Source organism: Felis catus, chromosome C2, assembly GCF_018350175.1.
Source record: "Felis catus isolate Fca126 chromosome C2, F.catus_Fca126_mat1.0, whole genome shotgun sequence".
Classification (NCBI taxonomy): Eukaryota; Metazoa; Chordata; class Mammalia; order Carnivora; family Felidae; genus Felis; species Felis catus.
This window is the reverse complement of record NC_058376.1, coordinates 11,157,713-11,176,520: the sequence shown is the minus strand read 5'-3', so window position 1 is coordinate 11,176,520 and position 18,808 is coordinate 11,157,713. Positions and strand designations below refer to the sequence as shown.

Genomic DNA, 18,808 nt, shown 5'->3' with positions numbered 1-18,808 from the left:
CACTTCAGCTGTTCTTGCCCCAGAGCCTAACTATGGATAAAACCTTTTCTTATTAAGTTTCATCTGGAAATTTTTGTCCATTTAAAGCAGGAGTGAGGGATTTACCAAGATAGTGACCAGAATTCCACAAATAAAATTTGAAGTGAAAACTAGTTTTTACAGTCAGTCAAAGACAACTCAGTGGTGGGATAAAATTCTAAATTTTCTTGAATTTTTAAGATAGTCTGCACACTAGAGACATTTTGCTCGAGGCAAAGATTTGGGCCAATTTCCTTCATCCCTTGAGGTTACGTGTTTGTTCTGTTTTGTCATCGGGGGTACTTCTGTGGAAAAGTTTGAGAAGCGTTGCCCTGAGATGACCTTGACTGCTAAAATGGAAATCACTCTGTGGGCAAGTCCCTGACATGCAAATTAACACCCAAGCTAGAGAGCACTTGCCTGGCTCAGTGGTCTGTATCTATTGTTTTTCCTAGGCCTGCCCTAAAATGTCAGGAAGCAGATCTTTAAAAATTATTATTACTCACGAAGAAAAGCGAAAACAGTACAAAAGGCTATAAAGTGGAAAGAAAAAAGCCTTAACCGATCACACCGCCCTCTCCCTCCAATTCCCAAGAGACCCCATTACCTACAGCTTCTCGCGGACCTTTCCAGAAATGTGATGTGCACACAGATTTTTTTTTCTTTTTAGCACAAATGGGATCATAGTATACTTGCTGTGTAGATTTAATTATTTTTTTATTTTTTTATTAAAAAAATTTTTTTTGAAACATTTATTTATTTTTGAGACAGAGAGAGACAGAGCATGAACGGGGGAGGGTCAGAGAGAGAGGGAGACACAGAATCTGAAACAGGCTCCAGACTCTGAGCTGTTAGCACAGAGCCCGACGCGGGGCTCGAACTCACAGACCGCGAGATCGTGACCTGAGCTGAAATTGGCCACTTAACTGACTGAGCCACCCAGGCGCCCCTAGATTTAATTTTTTTTTTTTTATTGCTACCTTTTGGATGTGTTTTCCTAGGAGCACATGTAACTTTGCCTCCTATTTTCGGCAGCTGTAGTGGATTTCCCACACGTTAATGACCCTCTGTTCATAGACGGTGGGTTTCTATCCCCTATGTTTGCTATTTCTGACAACCATTCAGGGAGTATACTTGTGCAGACATCTTTTTGCAAGTGTGTGAGCAGAACCGGAGAGGAAATATGGGCCAGAGTTGTGTGCGTTTAAGGCTTTGATGGACAGGATTGGACTGCTGTCCCAAAGTGCAGTGGCAATTTGTACTGTCACCACCAGTGGGAGGACTGCCTGGCGAGCAGGACTTTCAGGAGCTTCCAGATCTGTACCCTCTGCTTAGCATCCCCAGAGAGTGCACGGATGTTGCCCCCAGTCAAAGACAGAAAATCTGGTTTTTGATACCAAGATCAGATCCTTCTTGTTTTTGAAGAATGTGGTTGCTTGAGGGGCTTTGGGGATTCCCAACATGGAGATCAGACATGGGTCAGAGGCTGGGAGGGTAGAATAAAGGACATTGAATGAAGAGTTCTTATACACTGAATTCCTCCTTTTAAAAAATCTTTATTTTAATTTTATTTTAAGTAGGCTTCATGCGCAGCGTGGAGCCCAGCGTGGGACTTGAACTCACAGCCCTGAGATCAAGACCTGAACTGAGATCAGGAGCCAGACACTTAACCGACTGAGCCACCCAGGCACCCTGACACTGAACTGCTTCCTAACTGCATTATTGTTTTTGGAATTTTTTTGTTTTTGTTTTTGTTTTTATTTTTTTTTTAACGTTTATTTATTTTTGAGTGAAAGGGGCGGGGGCAGAGAGAGAAGGAGACACAGAATCTGAAGCAGGCTCCAGGCTCTGAGCTGTCAGCACAGAGCCCGACGCGGGGCTCGAACTCACAGACCGTGAGATCATGACCTGAGCTGAAGTCAGACACTTAGCCGACTGAGCCACCCAGCCGCCCCCCATTATTGTTTTTGATAAGGAATACCTTTTCACTATAAAGAAAGTGGAAAACGTGAAAACACAACAAAGGAGTTAATAAAGCTACTCATCTGTGGGCAGCTGAACAATGCTATTTATTTAAAGAATTATTTAATCTTTTAAATAATTAAGTAAAACCACTCGGTGTGTGCAGTCGTTGGCACACAGAGTCGTCAATGAAAATAATTGCAGTAACAAGACAGACTGTATTTGGGGGTATGGCCCTTTGTTCTCGGAAATCAGTTGTTAAACGTTTTAAATATCCCTTCTGTGTACGCTGAAGTTGGAACGTAAAGATAATGCAAAGTCGTACCATGCAAATGGTTACCAAAACGTACACTGACCTTAGTGATACGCAACCCTCTCATTTAACTTAACTCTGATGAATTTTTTTTTTTTTTTTTTTTTTTTTTTTTGCTTTATTGGTGGGTGACTGCATAGTATGGAAGGGATGTGTTATCCTCCATTTGGCTAATCCAGGTACCACTCGATGATTCGGTAATTTCCAGCACTGCAATGTCAAAAGAAAGCAATACCATACTGAATATTCATGAGTGTTCAGCACGGCCTTGCACATTTCTTTGGTTATTTCCTCAGGATACGTTCTGGAATGCAGAATCGGTGGTTCAGAGGTTATGTACGTGGTTAAGTCTTTTTGCTCTATTTTGCCAAACCGACCTCTAGAAAGATTGCCTGAATTTATATTGCTGCTAGCAGTGCATAGGAGCAGAAATCTTATTTTCCTTGCCACTGTGTGGTATTCCTTTGCCGTTTTATGAAGTAAAAAACACACAAAACGGCAGAAGAAAAGAAAGAAAACCCATCTCAGTTTTTAACTTTACGTTTTTATTACTAGTGAGCAGTTGCGTTTTTATATGGTCTTATATGGTGTAAGTTTTATCTTTTATGTGTACATCCATTTAAGACAAATTGATCTGCAAGAGTTCGTAGCAAAATAAGGGTAATCAAACTTTTGTCACATATACTGCAAATATTCTCAGTTTTCCGGGGGAAGTCCTTGACTGTTTTTGGAGAAGGAGACTTGACATAGAGTCAGGTCTGTCTCTTCCGTCTCTATCCCGGGAGGCAGCTCCGGGTCAACAGCCGTCTTGCAGCAGATGATCCGGAGGGCCAGAGGGGGAGAAATGCTGGCGGGGTGCTGGGGACCAGGCTCCGTTAGCAGAGCCGGGTCCTGGACAACTGTCATTCCGTAGGATCTCAAGGAAATGGGCCTTCTGGGCAAGGCTTGCCTTACCACTGCCTGCATTGCCTGTCAACTGTCTTGCTGTGACCCCCCTGAAATCTGGTGATCCGGGACGGAGGCTGCCGAGAACGCCCTGGGGCCTGGAGCCTATTGTCCCCTCCATTCCAGGCCGCTGGGATATTGAGCCTCCTTCTTTGTCCTTGGTGGTTGCAGGGCCAGCAGGCTGCCTTGGCATGGTTTGTCAAATGTTTCCCCGGACCTAAATGTCGCTTTGGGCACTGGGACCTTGGATGTTGTCCTCATTCGAAACCCATTCATCTTTAGTCAGCAGTCCTGGAGTGGCATGGAATGCAAGGGCAGCTGTTTTCTTGGTGGGGGCCATTATTAGAATGCCTGGAATTCCGGCCGCCGTCCTGACACCAGACAGAGAATGGAGCCCACACCAAAAGCGGAGAGCGGCAGAGAACTGGGTCCTTGGCGGCATTCTTGAACGACTTATTCAACTGGCCCTGGAGCTCCCCACGGGGAATATTTATGATATAAAATAATACATTCCTATATTGATTATGCTGGTTCCAGTCAGGGTTTCTGTTATTTGCGGCCAGAGCCTCCCAGCCGGATGGAGTAGTTAAAATGCCAAAACCCCATAAAGCCCACAGCTCCTTAGCATGTCCCAGGGGCAGTATCTGAGAACGCACAGTGGCATCGTTCGTGTGCAAATCTTCTCTGAGATGAAATTTCCTTTACCCACTCTTCTGGGAGGTGCTCCCACCTCTGCTGGGGTTCTCATTCCAGCCTCCCGGCTCCCACGTTTCTGGGAAAGTCCAGAAAACCCTCCCAACCTGTGCATGTCTCCCCTTCAGGCTCCTGTTTGTGAAGAAGGACGAATCACCGCGCTTTTGTCAGGCACAGCTCACTACTGGGGGATGGCTCACTAGTAGAGGGGTGACTCATTAGTGGGGGAATGGCTAGTTAGTTGAGGGGGTCACTCACTAGCGGGAGAGTCACTCCTGAGTGGGAGGGATGGCTCACAAGTTGGGGGACGGCTCACTAGTGGGAGGGGGCAGCTCACTCGTGGGAGGGCAGAGGAGATTTCCAGCTGGAGAAGACTTGGAGAAGACCAGGCACATCGAGCGTATTTGGTTGGCAACATGGATTGTTCTCTAGGAGCCCATCTCTTTCCTTCTCTATGCCTCGTCATCCTTGGAAATTGGCCTCATCCTCAAGTTTCAAGATGGCAACATCAACCTGAGAAATAGCATCCTGGGGAGTGTGACTTTCTCTCCCATTCCTGCCTCACTGTGCCCCCACCTGCAGGTTCTGTTCATGACTTACTGGCCATCACTGTGTTGCAGGGAGGGTGTCCCTGAGGAAATCACCGGCCACTGAGAATGGGGGGCTCCTTCCGACCCGAGGCCCTGGCCTGGCCCCACAGCTACATGGGAGTGGGGCAGATATCTGAACACTACAGGCGTTCTTTTCAGAGGGAGGATGGGGGTAATAGATACTGTGAGAGGCCAGGGTGCCATCTATAAATATGATTTGCAGAGTTTCACCATGTTCCAGGACTTGGTCTACAATATTTCTAACACCCACCTCAACCCCATGAGGTTGTAGCATTACCTCATTTTACAGAGGCGTAGACTATGCTTGGAGGTTAAGATCTTTTTTTTTTTTTTTTTTGATATTATTAAACAACTCTCTTCTAAAATACTGTGGTAATAGAGTTTGCAAGTGGGTGGCTTAGGGATATAATTTCCCAGGTGGTGAGTGGAGTTCAGCCAAGTGCAGTGTGATGCCCTCCCCCCTTTTCCATCAGGCCGGGAGCTCCTCAGGAGCAGGCTCTCCCCTGGATGCTCCTTGCCACGAACCGTCGAAAACCACCATCGGCCAAGACAGGCCTGTTCATAATAACGGGAAGGCTTGCCAGGTACAGGACAGAATTACACCCGAGAACAAGTCAGGCGCAAACCTTTCTAGATTGACATGTCTTTCCGCCCCCACTCCAGCCCACTCAGGGCCACCCAACAAATGATGCCCTGGGGCCTTGGCATGCAATTAAAAGTGAAGAAATGCTTAATCAAATCATGCCACTTGAAGTGAGTTGGCCTGGAATGGAAACGCTGTGTGGCACTAGCCACAGTGGAAATTTACCAGGCCCAAATAGACACCAAATACTCCCAGGTTGTTTTGAAATAGATACCGTTGTGTTCTACAAAGTTCGGAGATCCGCTTGCAAATATTTAAAAACCTTTCCATTAATAAGGATTGCTTTAGGAGATCACACACAGACATATACACAGGCACACACACACACACACACACACACACACACCTCACTCCCCCTGCCCCCAAGGCTTCTACTATGTGCATGGGAAAAGCAGAAACCCACAGGGGGTGCTCCAGGCACCCCAAGTGTCTGTTCACCCTGGTTGAAACTCATGAATCCTATCATTCGTTGAGACAGCTCTCATTAAAAAAAAAAAAAAAGTTTATTTATATTTTCCCCCCTCAAGAATGTCATGACTAACTTTCCATTCATTATCAAAATATTCTTTTGCCACTAATTTCCCTTCTTGGTTAAAATAAACAAAGAAGCAAACCCTGTTGGCATTGCATCTAGGATGCACTCTGCTGTAAACAAGAGAACATTTTCTTAACGGATCTTGAAGAGCCCTCCCGTGAGAATTTCCTCTATCAGCCTCATTTGGCATGGAGGGCAGGCGGCCACGATGGAGTGCAGGGGGTAAGGGGAGGCTGTCTTGAACATGCCAGGACCAAAGTATCTCATCCCTCAAGGCTTGGCTCCAATTTCTCAGGCCAGGTGCCCACCCCTCCCTGCTCTCCGTGCCCTCACCAAGGGTGCAGAGCTGTGTTACCTAGACCTTGGCACCGGCTACTGTATAAACTTGGGCGATGAGTTCACCTTTCTGCACCTCAGTTTCCTTACCCATAAAATGAAGCGGTAGGATTCATTGTTAATTTTTAAAATATTTCTTATTTTATATTTGAGAGAGAGAGAGTGAGCGAGCAGGGGAGGGGCAGGGAGAGATGGAGACAGAATCTGAAGCAGGCTCCGGGCTCTGAGCTGTCAGCACAGAGCCTGATGTGGGGCTCAAACCTGGGAGCGGTGAGATCATGACCTGAGCTGAAGTCAGATACTTAACCGACTGAGCCACCCAGGTGCCCCAGAAGCTGTAGGATCTTAGGATCTGTAAGGCCCCTCCAGCACTGAAATTCTAGGATTCTAATCCAGCAATATCTACATGAAAAAAAGGGGGGTATTTTTGACCAAAAAAAAAAAATCTTAGTTTTTAGGATTCAGGAACATACAGTGAAAGCTCCTATATGAAATCAAAACATTTTTTTAAGTTTATTTATTTTGAGAGAGAGACAGAGAGCAAGTAGGGTAGGGGCAGAGAGAGAAGGGAGAGAGAGACAATCCCAAGCAGGCTCCACACCGTCAGCACAGAGCCCAATGTGGGGCTCGAACTCATGAACCATGAGATCCTGACCTGAGCCGAAATCGAGAGTCAGACACCTAACTGACTGAGCCACCCAGGTGCCCCAAAACGTTTTCTGTTCAAAAGGCAGAACACAAGAAAAGTCCAAAAACTAACTCACCCAAGGCTTCTTTTCTAACAACACAGCCGAAAACCTCCCCCAGTGCCCCAAAATATACCCTGCAAATGAAGGAAGAGAAAGGGGGCGCAGAGCACCCCTTCTTAACTGCCCTGAGCCAGGGGAGAGTTCTCTCATCCTTTAGCTTCACTTCTATTCCATGACCTGATCTGAAGGACTGTCTGCCTGCAAGCCTCCTAGAGAAACTTTGAGGAGTCCAGGGGTGAAGGTGGCTCTCTTGACCAAAGAATAAGGCAGAAGTCTGGGGAGGGACTCACCTGAAAGTAAATCAAAACAAAACAGTGAGTCCTTCTGTGATAGATGTGGCTACTGGTAGATGAGACACTGCTCAACATCCTTTACAGGCCCTCTGGCGTGGTCTCCTGGACTTGTTCTACATGGAAGGGAAGGTGGGGAGAGAGCGGGACTGCTGTTAGGAAAGGCGTGACTTTTCAAGATGGGTCAAAAGGGGATGTTGTTGTCCCTGCTGGGGAAATTCCCCTCTTGGGGAATGGCAACAGTGATGTGACCAAGCTTTCCAGAGACCCCTGAGGTCCGGCTATGAGATTAGGTCTTGCAGCCACAGCAGTGGGGGAAGGACCCCTAAGAGGAGTCAGGAGGGGAAGCCAGAGAACTGGGAAAGGAAAGTGGTGTGGAGGAGCCAGTGGGTGAGTCTATTTGAGGAAGGAGGGAGTTCCAGTGAGGCTGAGAGGTCAAGGAAGAAGAGGTGCAACATGGCCATTCTGTTTGGGCATTTGGAAAGGGGAAGGGACTTGAGGGGACGGATGCTGGGATTTCTGTACTACTACCAGGTGGGAGCTATCATGGCCATCCGCCTACACCAGGATGGTGTAGGGAAATAAAGATGATACTGACAATGCTCTAACAGCCATGCCTCAGTCATGGTTTCCAGTTCAGGCGAGAAGATGGATGCTTGTGCCAGTTTCAAGGGAAATAAGAACAGTGAGGATGATACAGTGTTGTCTTCTCTAAATCCAAATTCATTTAACCTAAAAGACTTCTCTCTATTTTGAGATTATGTCTTCTCCAATTTTGGTATTAAAAATGTCCTTTCTTTTGTGAAGTGATGGCAATAGGTGGTAGTATTTTTTTTTTTTTAATGTCCTTATTTGACAAAATAAAGAATTGGCAAATCTAGCTGGTGCCTACGGCCAATTCTGCTAGTTTTCTCTGAGTATTGGTTTTCCCTTTCTTACATGCCAAGAGAAATTTAAGGGGCATGCGACCACCCAGAATAAAGCCTACAGCTCCCGGTTTTCCTTGGAGCTAGGTGTGGCCAGCTGTTGAAGTTATGGCTAATGAGATGTTTGTAGAAGTGATGCCTCCAACTTCTGGGTAGTATCTTTAAAGAAAGGGCCTGTCTGCTCTCTGCTACTTTTCCTCCTCCTGAAAGCTGGAATATAGGCATGGAGTTATCTGGGACTATGAAGATGAATGCAATGCATTGCGAGTGGCAGAGGAACCAGACAGATGGAGCCCCAAACCATAGCGTTACTGTATCAGCCCAGGATGCTTATATAACGTGAGAGAAATGGGCACTTATATTTCACGTCTCTGCAGATAAAATGAGTCGACATTTACATGATATTTGCAGTGTTGAAAATAGATGAGATTATCCAGGAATAGAGAGTAGAGGGAGGAATAAGAGGGCCTAGAATGGAGCCTTAAAGAAGTTCAATATATAGTAGTTATATAGAGGGGGAAGGACCCCTAAGAGGAGTCAGGAGGGGAAGCCAGAGAACTAAGAAAGGAAAGTGGTGTGGAGGAGCCAGTGGGTGAGTCTATTTGAGGAAGGAGGGAGTTCCAGTGAGGCTGAGAGGTCAAGGAAGAAGAGGTGCAACATGGCCACTCTGTTTAAAATGGAAGTAACTGGTGGCCTTATCAAAGGCTGTTTCATTGAATTGGTGGGATGAAATCCAAGGGGAGGGAGGGAGGGGGAAATGAGAGGGTGATAGAGAGACAACACACTCAGAAAGTGTGGCCATGAAAGGAAGAGCAAGAGGGTAGGGGCTGGAGGGAGATGAGGAGACTTCTCTCCTCTCCTTCCCTCTCCTCTTCTCTCCTCCCGTCCCTTCTCAGCTTTTCTTTTTCTCCCTTTTTTCCCTTTTTTTTTTTTTTTTAGAAAATCTGCAGAATGCAGGGCATTTACCCACTGATGGGAAGGTTCCAGAACAAAGAAGAGATGGAAGAAACAGGTTAGCGAGAAGGTAATTGCTGCAAACAGCTCCCGGGAAGATGGGAGGCAAGGAAGACAAAGAGCATCTGTGAAGGAACTGGCCCTCGGCAGGAGGATGGAGAGTTGGTTGCACATTCAGGAATGCATGTTGGACAATTGGTTCTCTTTTCTCAGTGCAATAGAATGCAAGGTGGTCCATGCAGCTGTGGGATTTGCCTCCAGCGGTGCTCTGCTGGCCTGGGGGCAGGTGTGGGGAAGATGGATGTTCATTCAGGGTTGGAATCTTGCTAGGTGGGTGGGATGTGAGGACAGAGGAGGAAGAGAATGTCTAGTATTTGGAAGAGTGAGAGAATGGAAGCTGAAGAGACTGAAAACCGTGGATAAGGAACACCTGGAGGAACACCTGGACTTCACTGGTCCAACATCCACAATGGAGTTGAGTAACAGATGTAGTGGGGATATGGAATTGAGGGGAAAGTTAGGATAGAAGGCTGCAGTCAGAGAGTGAGAGCACTTGGGGTCGAGATTCTGAGGAAGAGGAGCCCATAGTGTCAGTCAGGCCCAGATAGGCATTGGGAGTGGGGGCTGAGAAGGAGGAAGGAAGAAGTTGCTGGAGATCACAGGACAAGGAGCCAAGAGGCCAAGATCATGGCTGGGCCAGCCATAAGGATTCTAAAGCAGCGACATGAATGGGGGTGGAGAAAGTTGTGAACCATTTGCTAATTGTTGGTTGGATGAGGAAAGGCACCAAGCAAAGTGCAGAAATGACTTAGACTAGGGCAAGGATAAGACCTGAATGACCTTAGCCTCAGTTGAGCGGCTAATTTGCAAACCCAGGAAAGAAGTGTTCTGGAAGTGACAATGCAGAGCCAGCTCAAAGTGGCGCCAACTCCTAGACCCAATGTCAAGAGCATAAGAGTAAACAGTTTCCATTTGGGAGGCCTTCAACAGAAGCAGTATCTCTGGGTCAACCATCATCAGCCAGCTTAGTCACCTTAGCACCTCCTGGGAAGCTTTTAAAATGCAGATTCCAGGGCCCCACCCAGGCTAATTAAATCTATATATTTAGGGAAAGTGCCTGAGCACAGATCTGGCTTCCTAGGCTTGAGTCCTACTGGTCCCTGTGTTCAGTAGGGCCCCATATATAGTTTAAGGCAATCTTGATATTCTTAATCATTTTTGAACGGGGTGCCCTGCAAATTCATTTTGCACCAGACCTCACAAATTTGGGTAATTAGGCCTGTCTGGGTAGCAGTATCCTTTAAGAAATCTTCTCAAACGAGGGGCACCTGGCTGGCTCAGTTGGTAGAGCATTCAATTCTTGATCTTGGGGTTATAAGTTCAAGCCCCATATTGGATGTAGAGATTACTTAAAAATAAAATTTTAAAAAAGAAAAGAAAAGAAAGAAATCCCCTCAAGGGATTCTGATGCGTGGGTAGGGTTGAGAGTCACCAAGTTAAGCCAAGAGTTGAAGAAATGGCTGAGGGTATAGGGTGGGAGGAAGATGGCGGAGGGTATGGGGAGGATGGCACGTATGCACAGAGATTTCTACTCTAGGTCTATGTTTGGTTCCTTGGAGAAGGAGGAGTGCTGGAGCCTAACAACTTTGCCATGGCCTGAAAGGGAGGCACACTGGTGGGGTGTGGGGCTGGAGAGTCTTTGCTCTGTAGTCTTCTGGAGAGTGCATGGGCAGCCCAGGGGCAGTGGAGAGAAGAGACTACATAGAATTGGGGACAGGGGTGAACAAAGCTAAGCACGTCGCTCTGGGCCGAGGCACTGAATGACTTTGTGGGGTAGTGGGCACTGGGATGGGTACAAGAGTCCAGAGTTCCTCAAAGCTGAGAGACTCAAGATGTTTGGCTGGAGGTCTAGGCTTGGAAGCTACCGTCCCATAGATAGAACATGGAGCAATGCCAGTCTCCCATTTTGAGCACTCGCAATGCTCAGGGAACCTTACCAGAGACGTGGCATGTCCATGAGAATCTTGTTTTCCCTGGGGAGTCTGAGAGGAAGTGAGCAGAGCTATGTAAACCGAGACAGGGCTCTGGGAAGAGGCGGCTCCCCAGAGAAACGAGCCACAAACACAGGCGCCACAGGGTCACTTGTCAATGAAATGTTGGTTGTTTTTCTAAACTACAAGAGATAAGAGGTGGTGAAATCTTGCCTCAGCTTCAGCCCTTTAGTATAAATATTTCTTTCAAAATCAGCCCAGACAAGGCTGGGCCTGAAGGAGAAGGCAGGTACCTAAGGCCTGCGGGCCCATCTCTGGGAGCTGCCATGTCAGGGCCGGTCATGGAAGCACCAGGTGGAACCAGGTGCATCTGAGGCTCATGAGACCCCCTCCTGAGGGCAAAGGAGAAGCTGCCTGAGGAAAGCCTCATCTCAAGCCTTTAGCAATGGTCAGGGGAGCAGCAGATACCATCGTCACTCTCTCACACTCAAACATGGCCAAGCAACAGGAGAGGTTGGCAAAGGTCGCCTGATTCAGGCTACCTCCAGATTTGGCAGAGCAAATCTAAGCACTTGCTACTTCAGGAACAGCTGAGGCATGAAGGAGCCTCTCATCTGGGTACATTTTTGTCCACCCTGGCCTCACAGGAGCCTGCCCCTCCTGCTCGCTGGCCTCCAGCCTCTTGTGGTCCAGGTGGATCGACTGGCTGAGCTTCGGAGGCCCATACTTGCTCAGGGATGTTCTTCTCGGGACACTTGCGTGGCTCAGTTGGTTAAGTATCCACTTAGGTCATGATCTCATGGTTCGTGGGTTCAAGCCCTGCATCCAAGTTAGTGCTGACATTAATCCTCTACTTTCGATTCTCACTCTCCTTCTCTCTCTCTCCCTGCCCCTCCCCTACTTGTGCTCTCTCTTCTCTTTCAAAAATAAGTAAAGAAACTTAAAAAAAAAAAGAAGAATGTCTCCTCACTGACCCTGAAATACATTAAAAGGTCACTTTTGGGACGCCTGGGTGGCTCAGTCGGTTAAGCATCCGATCCTTGGTTTCAAGTGGAGGTCATGATCTCACAGGTTCGTGAGTTCCAGCCCCGTGTATCCGGCTCTGCCCTGGTGGTGCAGAGCCTGCTTGGGATTCCATCCCTCTCTGCCCCTCCCGAACTCACGCTGTGTCTGGATCTCTCAAAATAAATAAATACAACTTAAAAAAAAAAGGGAGATCACTTTCATCTGCCCCTTTCTGATACTTGAGGATTTTTCCCCATCACGGCAACAGGGAAGCCATCTTGCCAAGTTCGCTTCCCAGTGGAAAGCTTCGTGACTTTACAAAAGTTGAGAACTGGCCCCTTCTTCTTTCCATCCGCGCGTGGGTCAGTGTGGCTGTGTGGCACGTCTGTGCACGTGGGGAAGTCCTCTCCAGCTCTGGCCACAGTGTGTCTCTCCCTGGGAGCCGGTGTTGGCCCTCTTGCCAAGGAAGCCGAGTCCTTTCCCTGATCCGGGGAACCAGACCACTCATCCCTGGGGCATTTCCTGGTTCCGGACACCTCTGATGTCTGCACAACATCTGCTTCTGGCTGGAGGGTCAGTTGTCGGGGCACCAGCACCTCTGTTTTGGGGATTGTCCCATGTCTATCTACAGCCCTTGCCCTAAATCAGTGGTTTCTAAACTTTTCTGATTACGTGCCCATTTAGTAAGAGGTTGGTGGGGGTACATATTGCCCATCTGTTTACTTATACACTGCACATGATATAAATTATAAAAGAAACATAAAGTTGAGGTTAAAAGGAGGAACGTGATGACATAAACAACGTTTTTGAGTGTTGTTAATTGTGGTGGCTTCTGATTACCGCTAGTCACTACCTCGAGGCCTAGGAATCTAGATTTGAGGTTCATTGTTAACAAAAAGGGATATAACTACCTATTAGAAGTAGTTTTCTTGTTAATTCGGAATGATTTCTGGCCAGATCTGATCAGCTCCTCAAGTTTTAATCGTGCTGTGGGTGTGGGGGCCCACCTATAAGGGACGAGTCAGCTATACTCAACATTATTTCCAGGCAAGACTTTTGGTAGTAATCCTAAGTCTACCCATTCATCTTGTGGGAACTGATCACATCACGATGAGATGATCTGATCTATAAATCCTCTTACCTGGGTGCAGGCTGAGTGTTCTTGGTCTTGTCGCTCTGCCCGAAAGCTGGCTCCTCCCTCAAGAGGCCTCAGATCCTGCCTGTGAGGGACTAAGTCAGAGACCTATGAGCACCTTTATGTTAAATATTGGAATATTAGCTTGCTGGAGCTGCAGTAACAAAGTGCCACAAATTGAGTGGCTTGAGCAACAGAAGTCGATTATGTCACAATTCTGGAGGCTGGAAGTTTGAAACTAAGGTGCCATGATGGTTGGTTCTTCCTGGAGGCTGTGCAGGAGAGTCTGTTCCTGGCCTCTCCCCTAGCTTCTGGTGGTTTCTGGCAATGGTTGGTGTTGGTTGGCTTGTAGACTCATCACCCTGATCTGTCTTCGTCTTCGCATCACCGTGTGTGTGTGTGTGTGTGTGTGTGTGTGTCCAAATTTCTCCTTTCTGTAAGGGCACCAGTCTTACTGGATTAAGGCCTACCTTAATAACTTTATTTTAACGGATTAGCTCTGTAAAGACCCTCTCTCCAAATAAGGTCACATTCTGAGGTGCTCGGGGTTATCTTTTTTGGGAGCAACATCATTCAACCCATAACAATTAGTAAAGCTCATTGTTTGCTGACTTTTAGGTAAAAATAAATAGAAGTTCTAATGGCTTCTTGTGGCAGATCCCGGTGGATAATGGCCTGGTGCACCCGTGGGGTGTGTGTACTTTTCTATGGAGACCACTGCCTCATTGGTTCAGTCCCTCCTCCTCTTTTCCCTGTGATCATTCACCCCCGGTTCTCATTAAGGGCAAGGAGGGTGTGAGTGTGTGGAAGACGAAGCCTTGAAGAGCTCTGTTTGGAATTCCATAGAAGATTGGTTTAATGGGGGACTTCTGGCATCAGGATGGCCAGCAAGCCTCCTCTCTCCTCTTCCAAACCTTAGAAATAATAAGAAAGACAGTTTTAAGTGAAGGCATAACTTTGTTCAAAAGCAAGAAGGGAGAAAACAGTTAAGTGGTTTTTCAAAAAGTTACGCGGCGAATTACCGTAGGACCCAGCTATTCCACTCCTAGGTGTGCATAGCCCCAAAGATTTTAGAAGGTTTTCAAACAAAAACTTGTACATGAATATTTATAACGGCACTATTCACAGTAGCCAAAAGCTAGAAGCCACCTAAATGTCCATCAGCTGGTGAATGGATAAACAGAATGCGGTCTAGCCAGACGATGGACGATTATGACACCTAACAAAGGGTGAAGTACAGATACACCTTATATCACAGATGAACCTTGAAAACGTGATGCTAGGTGAAAGAGGCCAGATACAAAAGGTCGCATATTGTACGATTCCATTTATATGAAATGTCTGGAATAGGTCAATCCGTAGAGGCAGAAAGCAGATTAGTGGTTGCTAGGGGCTGGCGGCAGGTGTTGTTGGGAGGAATGGAGAGCGGCCGCTTAATGGAAGTGATTTTCTCTTATGGCGATGAACGTGTTTTGCAACTAGATAGAGGTGATGGTTGCAAAACGTTGTGAGTCACTGAATGGTGGACTTGAAAATGGTTAATTTTATGTTATGCGAACTTACCTCAATTTAAAAAATTAAAAGCAAGAAGAGGAAGTCTTGGGGGAATCTTTAACTCTAAATGGCTTAATGAGGTGCTGTGGGCACCCTCTGGCTCCGAGTGAACAGCCCCGGGAGGGAACACTGGGTGGTACCTTCCAGTGTAATGACAATCCTGCGATCAATCTGGACAGACTCCACCAAGCTGTCCGTGGGAAAAGCCTAGCAACAACGTGGAATATATATTTTTTTTAATCAAATGGCTCGGTGCTGTCTGCCCTTCAGAGCTCTAGGGCAGTGTCAATGCATTAGCAAGCATGACTTACACGACCCCTTCGTGTCTTCCCTATCTTACTCCCAAACCTTAAAATCCTGTGTTTTAAGTTCCTCCTGATTTCTTGGGAATGCAGTTCATTGACTTGGAATGACTATAATCTCCGGTGGAGAATAACATGCTTACTGGCTAAATAGCTCCTTCTCAAAAGAGCTGCAAAAGCAGATTATGTGCAAATTCAGAGAATGCTTTTTGGTGCCCAGCCCCGGTTGGATTTGAAAGGTCCTGTCAAGTTTCAGATTCACAGCTTGACATTTACATGGTGATTTATGCCACTTACTAACTGTGGTGTATTAGTAGCAATCTAATTATGACTGCCCTCTTCGTTTGTCTTGCGAACAGCAAGAGAAGATTGCTTTGAGACAAGAGTGCACCCTGGGATGTACTTATTGAACACATCTGGGGAAGGATGGGGGCCAAAAGGGCTGATGGCTTTGGCATGAGCTCCTTTTGGTCTGTTACGTTCTTGAAGCTTTTGCCCCAAGAACCCTGGTTGCTGGGCATTGCTGCTGCTCTGGGTCCAGGAAGAGGCAGAAAGATGTGCTCTTGGGACCTGAGAGGCTGCCCCAAGCGCAAAGTCTTGAATAACCTTTGTTTCCAGGAGATTCTGAGGCACCCAAATGGAAGCCCTGCCTTTCTTTAAGGTGGCTCAGAAAGCCAGCCTGAGTAGGGAATTGCGAGGAGCCAAAATCCTGCTTTTTGAGACATTTGTTCTAATTTTTTGCATTCTGACATAAGAAAGATCAGGAGCCGTGATTCCCAGCTTGGTGCTTGCATTGCAAGGGGAAGCTGCACTATTCTGAGGGGCCTGGCCTCTCCAGCTCAGACCTGGAATGACAATGAACCCATATTCTGAGGCTTTTGGTTATAACATTCACCTTCCCTCCACCTTCCCCACCCTGTGGGGGCTGTAGGGTGAAGTGGGTCCTGAAGGGTGGGGGGCACTCAGCAGGGTAAGGGAGAGCACAGAGCAGCACAAGAGAAGATCTACGGTTTCTTGGCTCAGAAGGAACGTCACTGGGTTCCTCTGGCTCCAGGTGAGACCGACTGAGTCCTGACACTTCACAGGATAACTAGAGAGAATAAGGAAAGCACATCGGAAAATAAACAAATAAAGTAACTCATAGGGACGTAGGGCCATATAAAGTTTCTAGCCTTGACACCAAAAGCATGATCCATAAAAAGAAAAATTGGCAATTTTACCTCCTCAAAGTTAAAAATTTTTTTTTTCAACATTTATTTATTTTTTGGGACAGAGAGAGACAGCATGAACGGGGGAGGGGCAGAGAGAGAGGGAGACACAGATTCGGAAGCAGGCTCCAGGCTCTGAGCCATCAGCCCAGAGCCCGACGCGGGGCTCAAACTCACAGACCTCGAGATCGTGACCTGGCTGAAGTCGGACGCTTAACTGACTGCGCCACCCAGGCGCCCCATTACCTCCTCAAAGTTAAAACGTTTGCCTCACTGAGCTACAAGCCTCTCCTTAAAGATACACAACTTCCTGTTACCGGTGGCTGGGAATGGCTTAGTCTCACGCCATTGGTCACGCTGTTGGTGACACAACCCTTCCAGGCCTTCAGAGCAGCTCCGTGCTTTAGGGAAGGGAAAGTTGGAATCCACTCATATTTGGCCACCTTCTTGGAAAGAGCCCCCCATCCTGCTGATAGCCATTTTTATGAAATCGAATTAGGTTGCTCAGTGACACTTCCCCCTTCCCCAAATCATCTTTGCGTCTTGCTTTCCATGAGTTCGGATGCCATTTGCCACACCCCTGATGCTTTGCCACTGGGTGAGGGTTTGAGTCTGGGCTGCTTGGAGCAAAGACCACCTACTTATCTAGAGTCTCTGCGACTTCAGATGTGTGCAGCCGTTGGCTGCCAGGCAGGGGAGTTTCTGAAAGGAAGAAACGGGCAAGACAAAAGTCAAGCGAATGCCCACACAAACACCTGAAACCGAGTTTTGACAAAGGAGCAAAAGCAGTTCAGTGGAGGATAGACTGTTCATCAAATGGTGCTGGAGTGTTTGAGGTCCACAGGCAGGAAAACCAAAAAAACCCCAAGCCCCCAAACCTCCACCTAAACCTTACACGTTAGTACTCGTTGTTATTATTACTCATGATCACATCATGAATCATTTATATTTACACAAAAATTAACTCAAAATGGACACGGGCTTACATTTACAATGTAGAAAATAAAACTTCTAGGAAAGAAATAGAAAATCATAGAGACCTAGGACTAGACAGAGAGGTTTTTCTTTTAATTAAGAAAATTGTTTTGATGTTTATTTATTTTTGAGAGAGAGAGAGAGAGAGAGAGAGAGAGAGAGACAGAGCATGAGCAGAGGAGGGGCAGAGAGAGAGGGAGACGGAATCCCAAGCAGGCTCCAGGCTCCGAGCTGTCAGCACAGAGCCTGAAATGGGGCTTGAACCCACAAGCTGTGAGGTCACCTGAGCTGAAGTTGGACACTTAACGCCCTGAGGTCCTTTTCTTTTAAGTTTAGTTATTTATTTTGAGAGAGAGCATGCATGAACAGGGGAGGGGCAGAGAGAGAGCGAGAGAGAGGATCCCAAACAGGCTCCGTGCTGTCAGCGCAGAGCTTGACGTGGGGCCTGATCCCATAAACTGCAAGACCATGACCTGAGCTGAAATCAAGAGACAGATGCTCAACTGACCAAGCCACCCAGGGGCTCTTAGTTGAAGAGTGTTTAGACTTGACATCAAAAGCATAATCCATCAAAGGAAAAGTTAATAAAATCCTCAAAATGGAAACTTCTGCCCTGTGAGGAGAATGGAACGACAAGCCTGGCAGAAAATGTTTGCAAAACACATTATCCAATAAAGGACTTGTATCCAGAATATATAAAGAACTCCCGAAACTCAATAGTCAAAACCCCCCAAAGAATCCAGTTAGAAAATGGGCAAAGACACAAACAGATGTTTCTCTGAAGAAGATATGCAGAAAGCAAATAAACACAGGAAAAGATGCTCAACGTCATTAGCCATTAGGGAAATGCAAATTAAAACCACAATGAGATATCACTATCACCTACCAGAATGGCTAAAATAAAAACCACTGATAACACCAACTGCTGGCAAAGATGGGGAGAAACCAGATCACTCACACATTGCTGATGGGAATATGAATGGCATAGCCACTCTGCAAAAGTCTGGCAGTTTCTTACAAAATTAAACATGTACTCACCATATGACCCAGCAATCATGCTCTTGGACATTGTCCCGGAGAAATGAAAACTTATGTTCACAACAGAACCTCTACAGAAATGTTCGTTGAGGCTCTATTTGTAATGGCTTCAAACTGGAAGCAACCCAAAAGTCTTTCAATGGGTGAATGGTTAAATAAACTGGTACATCCATATCTCTGTCAATTTCCTGCTGGTGATATTATACTATAGTATAATTATACTATAGTTATGCAAGATGATGTTATCATTTAAGAAACTGGGTGAAGGGGTCTTCTTGAATTACTTCTTACAACTGCATCTGAATCTACAATTATCTTAAAATAAAAAGTTTTTTTTAAGAAAGTAATATTGAAAAAAGTCAAGTGGATGAGGCGCACCAGGACTAGGCTGTTCGAAGCCCTCATAAGGCAGACCGCAGAAGATCTGGGAGCTGAGGAAGAGGAATCTTTGCTTGAAAAGTGCAATGAATAATAGCACTGTCTCTTACACGGTCCACCAGTTATGCTCCTTGGCATTTACTCAAACGAGTTAAAAACTTATGTCCATACAAAAACCTGCACACGAATGTTTATAACAGCTTTTTCATAAACGCTAACACTTGGAGATAGCCACGATGTCCTTCAG

The 18,808-nt window shown here is 46.5% G+C and overlaps 1 protein-coding gene across 7 annotated transcripts in view; it reads left to right on the top strand.

Moving 5' to 3' along the window:
* KCNE2 (potassium voltage-gated channel subfamily E regulatory subunit 2) overlaps positions 1 to 18,808 on the top strand; it is a 270,860-nt gene that overhangs the window by 131,237 nt on the left and 120,815 nt on the right. For 4 of the 7 annotated variants that reach the window (XM_045036653.1, XM_045036652.1, XM_023238776.2 and 1 more), the window contains exon 2: positions 8,961 to 9,045. The exons of the other annotated variants lie outside the window; for them this stretch is intronic. The gene's annotated coding sequence lies outside the window, so the exon portion shown is untranslated. The remainder of the gene's footprint in view (positions 1 to 8,960; positions 9,046 to 18,808) is intronic. 7 annotated transcript variants of the gene reach the window in all.